This window comes from Colias croceus, chromosome 8 (genome assembly GCF_905220415.1).
Source record: "Colias croceus chromosome 8, ilColCroc2.1".
Classification (NCBI taxonomy): domain Eukaryota; kingdom Metazoa; phylum Arthropoda; class Insecta; order Lepidoptera; family Pieridae; genus Colias; species Colias croceus.
Genome location: NC_059544.1, coordinates 10,344,436 through 10,357,640, shown reverse-complemented (window position 1 = coordinate 10,357,640; position 13,205 = coordinate 10,344,436). Strand labels below are relative to the sequence as shown.

The 13,205-nt window shown below is 31.3% G+C and overlaps 1 protein-coding gene across 1 annotated transcript in view; it reads left to right on the top strand.

The window, feature by feature from the left end:
• Positions 1-13,205, top strand: part of LOC123693918 (CUGBP Elav-like family member 4) — a 536,298-nt gene that overhangs the window by 184,180 nt on the left and 338,913 nt on the right. The window lies entirely within an intron of this gene.

Here is a 13,205-nt window from a genome sequence, read left to right as displayed (position 1 = left end):
GTATTTAAACTTGAAAATCTAAAATGTAGACTGAGCTTTTACTATAAGATACCTTTATTACTAATTCTAATTTATAGTTTAACCACGAACTTAGGAAATATAGTAAATTCAGAGATTTGAAACAAGTGATTTAGAATAATGCTAAAAAAATAACAACACACACTACAATGCTGTTATTTGAAAGTAGGTATAAGTGAGAAAAAAATCAATAAACATTCTATCAAAATTCCTGCCTCCCCATATCCTACAAAATCGCTCGCAAATTCATTTTAATTCCATTGGAACTTAATTAAACATAATAATATTATCTCCCCGATCAGAATGTTGCCCGAAGCGAGATACACGTCACAAAATTGCATTTCCCTTTAATATTTAAGCTGGTATATTTTCACCACAAAATGTACGATGTAAATTTTGAGTGTGAGTCCGTGATTGAGGCAATTTTTGGTTAGATTTGGGGAAAATTTTAAAATAGCGATTGCATTTAGTAGGTATATTGCGTAAAATGCGGGTTTAATTTTTTACTGAAATTCGCTTTGATTTGTTTTTTTTGTGGTCTGTAGAAAAATATGAAAATACCCGTACTAAAAGTATAAGGTATCATTAACAATTAATTAAAACTACAAATCATTAATGTGTCATACTCTCATTAATTTTCCCTATTCATTAATTTTAAGGACCTCTATTATTTTTAGGACCTTACAATATCTCAATTTCAAGCTATCGAATAAAACGTTCAATACATTTTAAATATTTAAAACGAAAGAGTGCACATTGCCCACGGGTAGGCAGTTTCATCTACACAGCACCCGCCCATTCATGCCTACCTGAGCACTTTGACGCGTCCACGCTCAATGAAATGAAATTCGTGTTTGCGTTCAAAGTATTGGATTTTAGACTAATAAACGACACTGTGATATGGTTGTTGTTGCGTTGTGTACTGTGTAGGTAGTTTTGTAAATGTTTTTATGAACTGTAAGAGCTTTAACAGGATTTGTGTGGTTTAGTAGTCTAGCAAGTTATGCAATGTAATTTTATCCTTCGCTTTGTCAAAAATATAGATCTGATTAACAGAGCGTGAAAGAGTAACAAACATACAAATTTACAAACTTCGCGTTTATATTATGTAACTTTGTAAGTCTAAGCTCAAAAGCACAAAGCTCATAATACTTATGAATAAAAAGGCTTCGAGTACAAGCAGGAAAAAAATAACTTCGCCTCAAACTTCTGAATCTTTAGATTGTTAACTTACGGTAGAGTGCAATTAGAATCTCTACTCAAATAAAAAAAAAAACATAGAAAATATGATATAGGTAGTCCACAGTGCTCATAATATGTACTTACATTCCCTCTATAATGCTTTAGTACATTTACGTAGAACAACGTATTAGATCATAATAATAGACAGTTATCGTGGGGGATAAAATAATCCACAGCGTCTCGATCTGACGGTTTTGCAATAAAAACTGCAACCCATAGCTTACCTTACAAATTGCTTGCATGTGATCCTTGCTTATACGTTTAAGGGACAGGCTGAAGCGGTGTGATTATATTTTAATGTTGCATGATTTTTTATGTGAAGGATGGATAGTGAGATAGTATAAAAAGTAAATTTGCAGTGATGAAAGTGGAACCTAAATGCTTTATATTAGTCACTAGCGGTCCGCCCCGTCGTCACGCGTGGTACATGTTTACGTTTTCTCTCGATAAGAACCATCCTCGTACTTCAAGGAATGCTATAATAAAAGAATTAACGAAATCGGTTTCGCGCTCAGCATCACATTTGGCGATTTAATATCAATTGAAAATAATATAATTTTTAAAAAGGATGCTTGCATTTATTTTCCAAAAGCTAATATTACTGACGGGTTAGATCTTTTTTTTTCTTTAAAATGAGGTACATAACGAACATAAATTTCATAACAACTTTTCAACTCGATTTTAATATAAAAAAATTTGAATCGCGTCACCTTCTAACTTGTACCACAGCTAACCAAGTCTAGCAAAAGAATGTCCGTATCCAGGCATCGAGCCAAACCGCCGGCTTTATACAATATACATATTCCTTATGATGTTTTTGGTCCTTGCTCAGTAAGGTGTACCTACTTGTATTTATGAATAGCTATTGTTGGTGGCAAACGCTCACTGATAAATGATGTGAGGTGAGCTTTTATTGTAAAAATTCGTGTAATTCAATACTTGTTAGAAAAAATGTTGGAATGTTTGTTATTAAACTGATTGATGATAATGAATTGATATAACAAGGATAAAGATAAAATATTATGACTATAATAGTATCAAAGTATGAAAATAAAAAATTGCAAGATCAATTTTTTATAAAAAAATATACTTATATCTACTTATTGCAACCAAAGTAATAGTTGACACTATACATTCTCCAGTCATCCTTTTAGGTATGCAATATGCATTTCATTATCATAATTATTAATATTTTTTGTAATGTTATTAAATTTTCCATTATTAAAAATTACCTGTTAAATAAAGAATAATTTTTGCTGCCAATAATAATAAGTCGAAATTCCCGTTTTTAATTAATTACCTTCATTAACTGGTACAATTAATCCCCCAATTCAATATAACATTACAATTTCGTTGAACATAAAATAAAATTTTCCGTAAAACTTTTTTGCTGTCCGTACATGAGTATTAAAGAATCGTGCTACGGCTCTTAACATTCCATTATCGTATGAATATTTTATGAATGCAAGGCTCAGCTCCACTTTAGCTCAAATTAAATTTTTTGACATGCTTCCCTTTTTCTCTATTTATGCTGACTGTACCGGGAGGACGTTAGGTATTTACATAAAATTATTTATAGATCTACAATACATATCTAATAGCTATAATGTTCCATTTTAAATAAAAATGTAATTGATTAAGTAATTGCGTTTAAATTAGGGCGATCAGTAGTAGATAATGTGAATATTATACACAATAAAGAAATGCAACTTAAATTAAGATATTTTAAATAATTAAAATTCATCATTAAAACCAGAACTTTATTTTCGCGTCATAAACATTCCTTTAATCCAACTATTCCTTGAAGTCTCGGCCCCTGAAATTAAATTTTAACCAGAGGCGGTGCAACCCTAACCAACCGGGCCGTTCCTTGCAAAAACACTGAAAATTTCAACAGAATCAACAAGTACTAGGCGTAAAACTCAAGCCGTTTCAGGCCTGGCAGCTTGCCACGCCACGCCTAGGCCGACCATTGGTTAATAATGTTAGCCAATTGACAAACGCCTGTATGCTATTGGTTGAAATATTATATAACCAGGTGACCTGTGACGTCAGAAGTAGGTCAGCAAAAACGGTAAACAACGCGTAACGTTATTAGCGCCTGTCACCGGGTTGCGAATGTCGCAAAATCGTGACGTAGCTGTGGTATGATTTTTTTTAATGTAGGGTACAGGTTCGAGTTTAGAAGAGGCAAATAATTACCCGCATAAAGTCTCTTTAAAAAGGTAGGTACAAAATGAGGTACAGAACGTCATGGAAAGTAAAATGTCACCATGTAAAATCATCACCAAAACATCTAATTTTCAGTTCAAATCTTTAGTAAATGCAAGCAAATAAAAACGATACAAAAACGATATTTCATAAAGTAACTACATAAAGCTTGAAATACATTTTTTCCTTATAAAATTGTTAAAACGTGAAGTTCTATAACACGGTCACTGTCCAACCCACTGACCTGATTTCAACAATGCAATTGAGCCGGATTGAATATGCAATCATCATGTACAAAGTATATCTATTTGTAGCCATGAATTTTATTATATCATGGATTGAAGACCATATTACATATTTTGTATAGTTAGATATTGTATAACAGCATAAACTACGTTCTATTATAGTGCATTGGGGGAATTTCGGATGTGGGGTAATAAAGGAAAAATGTGATTACCACTATAGAACATCGATCACTTTATTGTAATATTGTAAGTATCGTGAAGAAATGGCATGAAGGCATAGGTTTGTTAATATTAGCATATAAATTTGCTTAATCAGTCACTAATTACGTATTAAATTTTATTTAACATAATATAGGTATACGTATTTATCCCGTCACCGGAATTTACCCAATGCACCATACCGTTTGTTTTAGGCATGAAGATTGTAAATCTGAAACTTTCTGTAGTCGATAATACATACCGAATAAAAATGCTTCCCCGAAAAAAATCAATCAAAACGAATTTATATTATGTCATTATAAATACTACTAACACTGTAATTAATTCAGAAACAAAATACCAGCTTATTAAAAGCAGTTATCGCAAATATTACAAACCAATGGACACGGAAAATAGCTACAACATTATATCGAATATTGACAACGTCTAAGAATTTCTAACGAGGTTCTATCGGAGCGTGAATTGTTAGCGAATCAACTCGTCTGGAGATCATTTGTGATGAACTTTCTGGAAGGTTTGGCTTGCAATCGATGTGTCAGCGTAGCGTGTAATGTCACTGCATTTGTTAGTTAAGTTCTGTAGTGTTTTGTTTTTGCGTTTATTAGCTTTACCAATCTCCTGTACCTACCTATAGATTTAATTCAAACTTTGATCACAATATTATATAGATCGAATATAATATAATAATTTCACGGGCTTTTAACACGTATTTTAGGCTTTACTTGTATGTTTGTAAATTTGTAACTTTTGTTATGGTCAATTTTGAACCACTTTTAAAGGTCAGATTTTCCGATATTTATTTTCCTTGACAACAACTGATTCCTACTTATTTTAATGATTCTCATATTTTAATATTTTTGAACTTGAAAGCTGATGCTGGTATCTTTTTGCTTAGCTGAATGGTATATCATGTACCTATATCTTCTTTCCCGTTGGACTTTGAATGAAACAGTAGCAGAGTTTATGGTATAACAGGTTGGACATTATAATAGAACTTGACTTCCTTGTACCTTGTTGATTATAAACGTAGAGACTATGCAAGTTGTATACACGTAGATCGTATCACTCAGTCTGTAATAAATTTTTAGATATATTGTTGGATATTTTCCAATGAAAAATCATTGGAAAATTTTCAACTCTAAACATTTCCATTTTATTACACTCAATTGCGACCAAAATTTTCTCAAATCTTCTTTTAATTTGAACGTAAATACTGAATAAACTCATGTAGATATTACAAAGGTACCCCAATATCAGCACAACGGCAAATTTAATCCGATCTACACAGGGTTACATTTAAAACTCTTAAGGACATAATATTCTATGATAAAAGGCATAAAAGAATATACGTTTCCAAAGCATATGATACTGTTCCCACGACCATTATGGCTTAAGTTTTCTGAACCAAGTTTATGAGGTCTCTATGCTTTATTTAGAAAGGACAAGCTATAAGCCTCGATTCTGTTCGCTTTGACGTATTATTATTATTTTTTGTTCACACTCCCCTGGGGTAGGTGCTTAGAGTATTAGCAGGGTGTATTGTTATAGATTTTGTTTGTGATGGAAAATTTGGTAAATAAACATAATAATAATCCTGTCACTTGAACTCTATGTAACTTTAATATGCGAAATTACACAGATAAATATTATTTTACTTCTAAATAAGCATATGAATGACACAACAAAATCCATGTCATCATGCCACGTTCGAAAATAAGCATGTAAAGATTAAGAACGAGTAGTCCAACTTCTTGTCATTTTCTGATTAGCTTATCTGCCTAATAAATTAGGTAATTATCTATGAAAATCTACGTCTAATCAAATACATTACAATTAAGATTACAATATGTACCTAAGTGGTAAAACTGGAACAAGCAACCACTCAGAATTTAAATAAGACTACAAGGAAACAGTAACAGAATTAGTAAAAGTCAAACTAGTACAACTTTTATAGTAAAATTGTTCCTAGTTTATTATAAAATTGTGAAACTAGAATGCATCGGCACGAATTAGGTCACGGGGGTATCACGATGGAACATATTTTTATAAACTTATATTCATCTTGACCAAATAATATTTCATGTTTTCTAATTTGAAATTAAAAATTTAATTAAAATCATTCAATTAAATACAATATAAGGGATGACCAGATAGTAAATAGATATGCATAGGCTTTCGTAGAATAAGCCCAAATTAATCTGAACTATTTGTTACTTTTCAATGTAAACTAATTTTTAATTGAAATTCGAAACTCTAATGAATGGATGGACATAAGTGTAATATGTGTTTAAACGAGTACTTAAGTCTACTTTCGAAAGGATTAACCATTTTATAAATTTACACTTATTTTAGACTTTTAATCAAATCGATTCGTAAGCACTAAACTTTTTAGACAAAACATTATTCAATTCACTTCGTTGTAGCTTTACAGTTTAATGTTTTGGAAGGCGTTAAATTCATTAAATCACCATTATCTTGGTCGAAACTAAGGGTTGTAATGCCGTAGCGTAATCCGCATTAAAAGCCGCAAGCTTTAATGCGTCCCTGTCTGTTTTCTCGTTTCTTTCTTATCTCAGTTAAAATTTGTCTAGGCAATGTTGAAACCGTGTTACACCGAAGCGAAGTGTAACGAGGTTTGTTAATTTTCGTTTAAAGTTTGCTGAGTGCGTCAAGTTTATTGAAAGAGTTTCACAAGGTTACGTTTATTTAATATTAAAATACAAACAAACAGATGCATTTCATTTAATATTATGCATGTAATTCGTGTTCTACTGAAATTAAAGGAAAAAGATTTTACCTTGTCGAGAATATAGAGTTATGTAAGTATATTTGTTAGTGTCTCTTCATATTCAAACAAATGATTTTTCAAAGATCGTATTATATTCTACTTTGAAAATAGGCATAATTCTAATTCAACAAAAACTCTTTCATTGCCCAATAAAGCTTACCACTGCGTTGGTGTGCTATGTCACCAGAAAATTCTTTGACTACGCTCAACAAAATGTTCTGTGTCTCTGCGATGAAAAAAACATTACAGTTCGGTGTAACACGCAGCCCACTTAAGTGGCAGATACCTAGATGCCTGCAGCCACGATTTATTTGAGCTGCACTCGGCGTTATTGCCGCTTGTTAGACCGGATCCTGTTTTTGTTCACTAATGAAATGAGAATTTCAATTTCTACACCATTTACATTAATGGGCGTGTTTATAGAGCTTTGCGATATTGCAATACAATTTAGTATTGGAGTTGTTTAGTGAATTTGAACGCTTTCGGTTCATTTTTGTTGGGAGCAATTATTCTTTACATTTTACTACCATCACTATTATTAATTGTAAACATGTTGTTTTATGACAAGACCTAAAGAAGAAACATTTGGATTTGAATGGACCTAACTTCTAATATTAAAATTCAGAAGATTTGTATCGAAGTAATTGTATGGAAAACTACTAAAACAATTTGGATGAATTGCGATAATGATAAATTACAATCATAAGAATGATTGTTATTTATCATTATTATAGCATATACTTATCGTTTTGTTATTGAAATCTTGAGTTAAAAGTTAAATATCTCTACCTCAAATCAACACAACCGTCAACAGATATTAAAGTTTTTTTTTAAATATTATTTTAATATATTATGATACAGCAACACTCTTAATGTGTGTCATTTAATAAAGCATTTAAAATGAAGAACATATTAAACTTAAACAGCCACGTCTTTCTTCAATACCTATGAAAAAGTATTTTATGTTCGACGAGTTAATGGAAAAATTGATTATTGCAATTCAATTAGTTTGAAAAGAGCTCCGTATTTCTCGCTGTGTGATGGGAAATCTTCAGTGGAAATTTATAATGAGAAATTATTAAAACTCTAATAATCTTTGAGAAAATACTGAGAAATCGGGTCAATTTAACGGTAATCGGGTCAATTTAACGGTACCTAGATTTATCATCTATACATATAATAAATCTGTAGAAGGGTCAATTCTGTACATTGAAAATATTGAAAAAATAAATAGCAGGGGGTGTTACTGGATCGATACCAAACCCAAATATGTGTTTAAAAAAATTTTTGTCTGTCTGTCTGTCTGTCTGTCTGTCTGTCTGTATGTGAAGACATCACGTGAAAACTAACGGTTCGATTTGGATGAAACTTGGTATAATTATACCTTATTATCCTGGGCGTAAAATAGGATACTTTTTATCCTGGAAAAATACGTAGAAAAAAAATTATCTTAATTTTTCAGTTTTATCCATAGACATTGTTCTGTAGAACCGCGTACACACGTTGCGTATTATTAAAGGTCGAGCCGTATTTGGTCTTTATAATAGATATTTATAAGATGTCATTGTCAGAGTTACTCAAAATGGAGAAATAAACCATCCACGCGAAGACCGACATCCGCGCGGACGGAGTCGCGGGCGGAAGCTAGTACACAATATAATATTAAAAGCAATAATTGATTTTTTGGCGGAGGCAACATAATATATTTTATGTTTGTTTTATTTTTTATTATAATTTACCTTGTATTGATTTACAATGTTATTGCTGTGTGTGTTGAAATAAATTCTTTCTTCCTTCCATAAAATAACACATTCAAAAAATCATAGACAACTACAATATTACAATCTTTGTAAACACATAGCACCACATAGCACTAACAAATATAACCACAACCAAACAAAAAAACAGTAAAACGTAACATCAATTTCATCGTGCTTTTACCAAACAACAATAAAACCCAAAAGGTCACTCCAACATCCGTACATGTTGTTAATACGATTCAATAAATTTAGCGCTCGCAAAATAAAAAGAAAAAAATACAAAGACAGCAGTCAGATACAGTAAAAAGCACTATCGTCCCGCGCAATAAATGCTAGCAGAAAAATTGCAACGATTAATATTATGGGGAGGACTGTAATGCCATATTTTTCATCATTATGTGCTCATTAAAAGGAAGGCATGACTATGAAATCGGATCGAGTAAAAGGAGGATATTTTATTCAGTCTGCGTCGGGACATCGATTTTTTATGTCTCAAATTGTTCACCTTCATATTTGGAGTCACAATAGCTGTACTGAAGAAGTGAAGAGGGTTTAGGAAATAAAACGATCTTTATTTAGTACTTAACATAATATTGGAACGAAATAAAAGATGCTTGACTTCTGAAGATCTAGGCGAAAGAGCTTTAATTTGTTTGTATTTAAATTTTTGTAGAGGGCTTAATGATCGCTCTTAATTTCTCATCTGAACGATGTTTTAATGTAATTACAGATTTTTTATGGATTTGAATTTATTTATTTCCTTGCTCTTTTCTATCCTCAGTATTTAGGATTCTAGTTTTTACATTGTTTATTAAAATCTATACTAATATAATAAAGCTGAAAAGTTTGTTTGTTTGAACGCACTAATCTCAGGAACTACTGGTCCGATTCGAAAAATTGTTTCGGTGTTATTGTTATTGTATAAAGTGGATTGGTCATTAGAGACATATAACAAACACACAAATTATTTTTCTATTAGATATGTTCGATTTAAAGCAAAACTGTTTTACCAGACTTCATCCCTTATTCTTCAAGATATTCAGATAATATGATTTCATAATTTTGTAACACATTAAATTCCACCTAAAACCCCATGTAAAACTGTATTTTTAAAACCAAGTTCCTCGCTGTTTACCTTACAGATGCTATGCAAATGATATGTTCTAATAACTGCACTAATGTATGCTATTCAGCTGAGCTAGTCATAATATTATTGTTTAAGTTCAGAAGTGGAATACGAACTTTTCGTTAATCAAAATGTATTTAGAATTGCATTGTTTTGGTTAATTTGGTTTTGATAGTTTAATTGTTTGTTGTGCTTGATAACTAGGTGTAATTGAATTTAACAAACTATCAATAAAACGTTTGGTATATTATGTTAAAAATATATTATAATTTATAAATGATGAGTTTGTGTGTTTGTGTAGGGAAATTATTAATTAAAATAATAATTATATATATGAAAAATTCTGTCTCTATAGCAAATCCGAAAAAAGGCTACATACTTCATACTTGTATGTTAGTTACTTAGTTACTCAATTGTGTAAGAACAGATTACACAATATGATTCTTGGTAAAACTCAATCAAATCTAAATACGTCTAATATGTCCAAAAACATGAAAATAAACTAAATACACAACTACAATCACATTAAATAGGTAAATCACATCATTAATAATTAACAGATTGAACATAACAATCCGTAATAATGAATGTATCATGCAATATTATAATTTTTCAAAGAACAATGTAGAGTGGGAGCGGCCGGGATAGTTTTAGGGGAACTCTTCACGAAAATTACCGCCTTGATTGCTCCCAAGATAAATTATTCCAGTCTGAAGACGAATTGTAGATATAGAGAAACTGGAAATGCTTTTGGTTTGTTATTGTTTAAAATTTTTATTAATACAAATGTTTAATGGGTCGTGCTTGTAATTTTCATAATGACTTTTTTGTTTTTGTTCTTGTTTGGCGTAATATGATACATTGATACTTAATTCTTCTTAGTATTCAATAACGAAATCATAGCTTATTCATTTAAATGAAAAGCTATTAAGTTTACTAGCTTAAAAAGCACAGCATGGAGCGAACGGTTGCTTACATATTATTATCATCATGACTACTCCAAGTAATTAATTAAAAGCTTGAAACATATAGAATAAATTCCATAATGTTAACATAACGAATGTACAATTTCTGTACTCACCCACGTAATCACTACAATATTTCCCATCACAAAGCCAAAACAAACACATTTTACCTCCATTAACTTAAAAACAAAATCAGCCATTAATCATGCCATATCTAGGTGCTATACTTCAAGCTGTAATAAATGTTACCCGTCCAAAAGGTGTTGGTCCCCGGCGTCTGAGACTGATAAATGTAGTGCGCGGGATCTGGCCGATTTGTATTAATATATTTTATAGGGCTATCGCTTGTCGCCTGTTGCTAGAACTATTAGTTATATTTGAGCTATGTTTTGGGGTAGGGATAGGCTAGGTCACATCGATAGAGGTTTGGACTCATAGAAAATAAAACAAGAAAAAAAAACGTTTATTTATTTATTTATTTATTTATACAATACAATAATACAATTCATTATAAATATAAGTTAAACTGGCGCAAACATAATCTCTTTAGAGATTTACCGCGCGCCAGCGCCGTCGACATACAAAATAAAGATACGATAATATTGACAAACAATAATACAACATTATTACATACATTCATTCACTAACACAAAATATTTCGCAACATCTAGGTACATTTTTTATTTAATTATCGTAGGAAATAACAATCGTGGGTAGAATGAAAAAGCCTATGTAAAATAGATAAAAACAAGAGATGAAAAATAATAAAACATTATTAAATAAAACATTGTAATAATAAATAATAGTTTACCGACAAAACGATCAAATTTAGCTTTTGCCAGGCAGGGTCCTGGTGCTGGTTTAATATGTATATTGTATAGGTATACTTACAGACAGTATGACAAAAAATAACAAATCGGTGAAATGAAAAGAAACTAAATTCACTTAACAAGATTAGCAAAGTGAAGTTCCATGTTCATTCCACAAGGGAATATGGTCATATGCATTTTACATTTATTTGATGAATGTATTTTCTTTGCGAATAACCCATAATTTTTATAACTTCACGTATTGATTACTTTAACAGGGAAAATATTAATAAATCAGAGCTAATAAATTAGTACACATACTACCCACTCTGTCAATCACATAATATCATAATACTCTATACAAAAACAAGTATTGTATTACACAACCACGTGTATCTATTTATACCTTTAGTATATTTATCCCGCGGCTTTACTCGCCTGGTACATGGATAAAAAGTAGAATAGTGCTAATAGTGCTAATCCAGGCTATAATCTGTCTCTGTAACAAAATTCATATAGATCGGCTGTTTTTGCGTGCATAGTAACAAACATCCATACATTCCTACCTTTATTTTTCTGTGTTCTTACCACAGTATGGTTCTTACTATAGCTATGATTATATTGAAAGGATTTATATTAAAATACTTATACTGAAAACTCTAACAATCGTTGAATATCGATATTTTCATAAAACTCATGTCATCAGGTGAGAATAATATAAATTCAAGTGCGCCTACCATGAGCTTGAGCGATATTACACGCTAGCGACTGCGTTAGAAGATTGTATGAAAAATTATAGCGCCTCTAGCGGTCACTTGAAAAGCTTATTTTGGTAGAGTCCTAAAGTAAAGAGAGTGTGTGAGCCGAGCACACGTGTCAGAAGTGAAACTACTTTGGGAAGATTCAAAAAATCGTCTCCTCATTCCATGACGTGACGGTATTGTGAGTCCCGTCTTGTAGCGTATTCTATAGAAGGTACCACGAGAAACTTTCGTTAAAAACGCTTTCGAGAAATTCTGTTTCGATTGTAATTTACTCGCTATCGAATACAAGTGAATATTGCTATCGTACGCAATATTTGATTACTAACTCATGGTAAGGGTAGGGCTCATAACATGTATCATAAAACTCTTCACCTGAGAGCGTTATGAAACATCAAAGACTAGTTTTATTACATGCATAACTTTATCCAGAATATTGCCATTTAAGTTCAAATAGATATTGCGCTTTTCTTATGAGAATCCTTTTAAAAGATTGCTTTATTATGTCACTGGGGAATGATATTAGATTTACCTGGAGTAAGTTGGAGTAAGCTCAGTAAAAATTTCCGTACTAGAAGTAAATAACTTGAAATTCAGAAATTAATTTTAACGGATCTTAAACGCGATTTATTCATTATATTATTTTCTCGACGTTTTAACTTGAAATTCATGAAAAGTACACATGAAAATTACCGGATTATTATTGGACCATGATAAAGAGATTTGATTCAAACCATGAAAAAACATTGTCATATTTTCAAAAAAATCTTCCTTTAGAAGGTATTATTACATAATAGAAATAGACTAAATTCTTACTAACTAAACATTATATTTGTTGCCAAAATGTACACTAGTGTTTATTATTATTGAGGTACGGCTTTCTACCACTTTCTACAGTTACGTTAAATGTGTAAATAGACGACATTCTTCAAAATACCAGTTTCGATTAAAAAATCCTTAAAAAACGGACCAACCTAAATTACACTACCCAAACTAATGTTACTTGCGATGCAAATCACATGCATAGCTCGCCGCCCCGGTCCGCTTGTAAATTGCTTTGA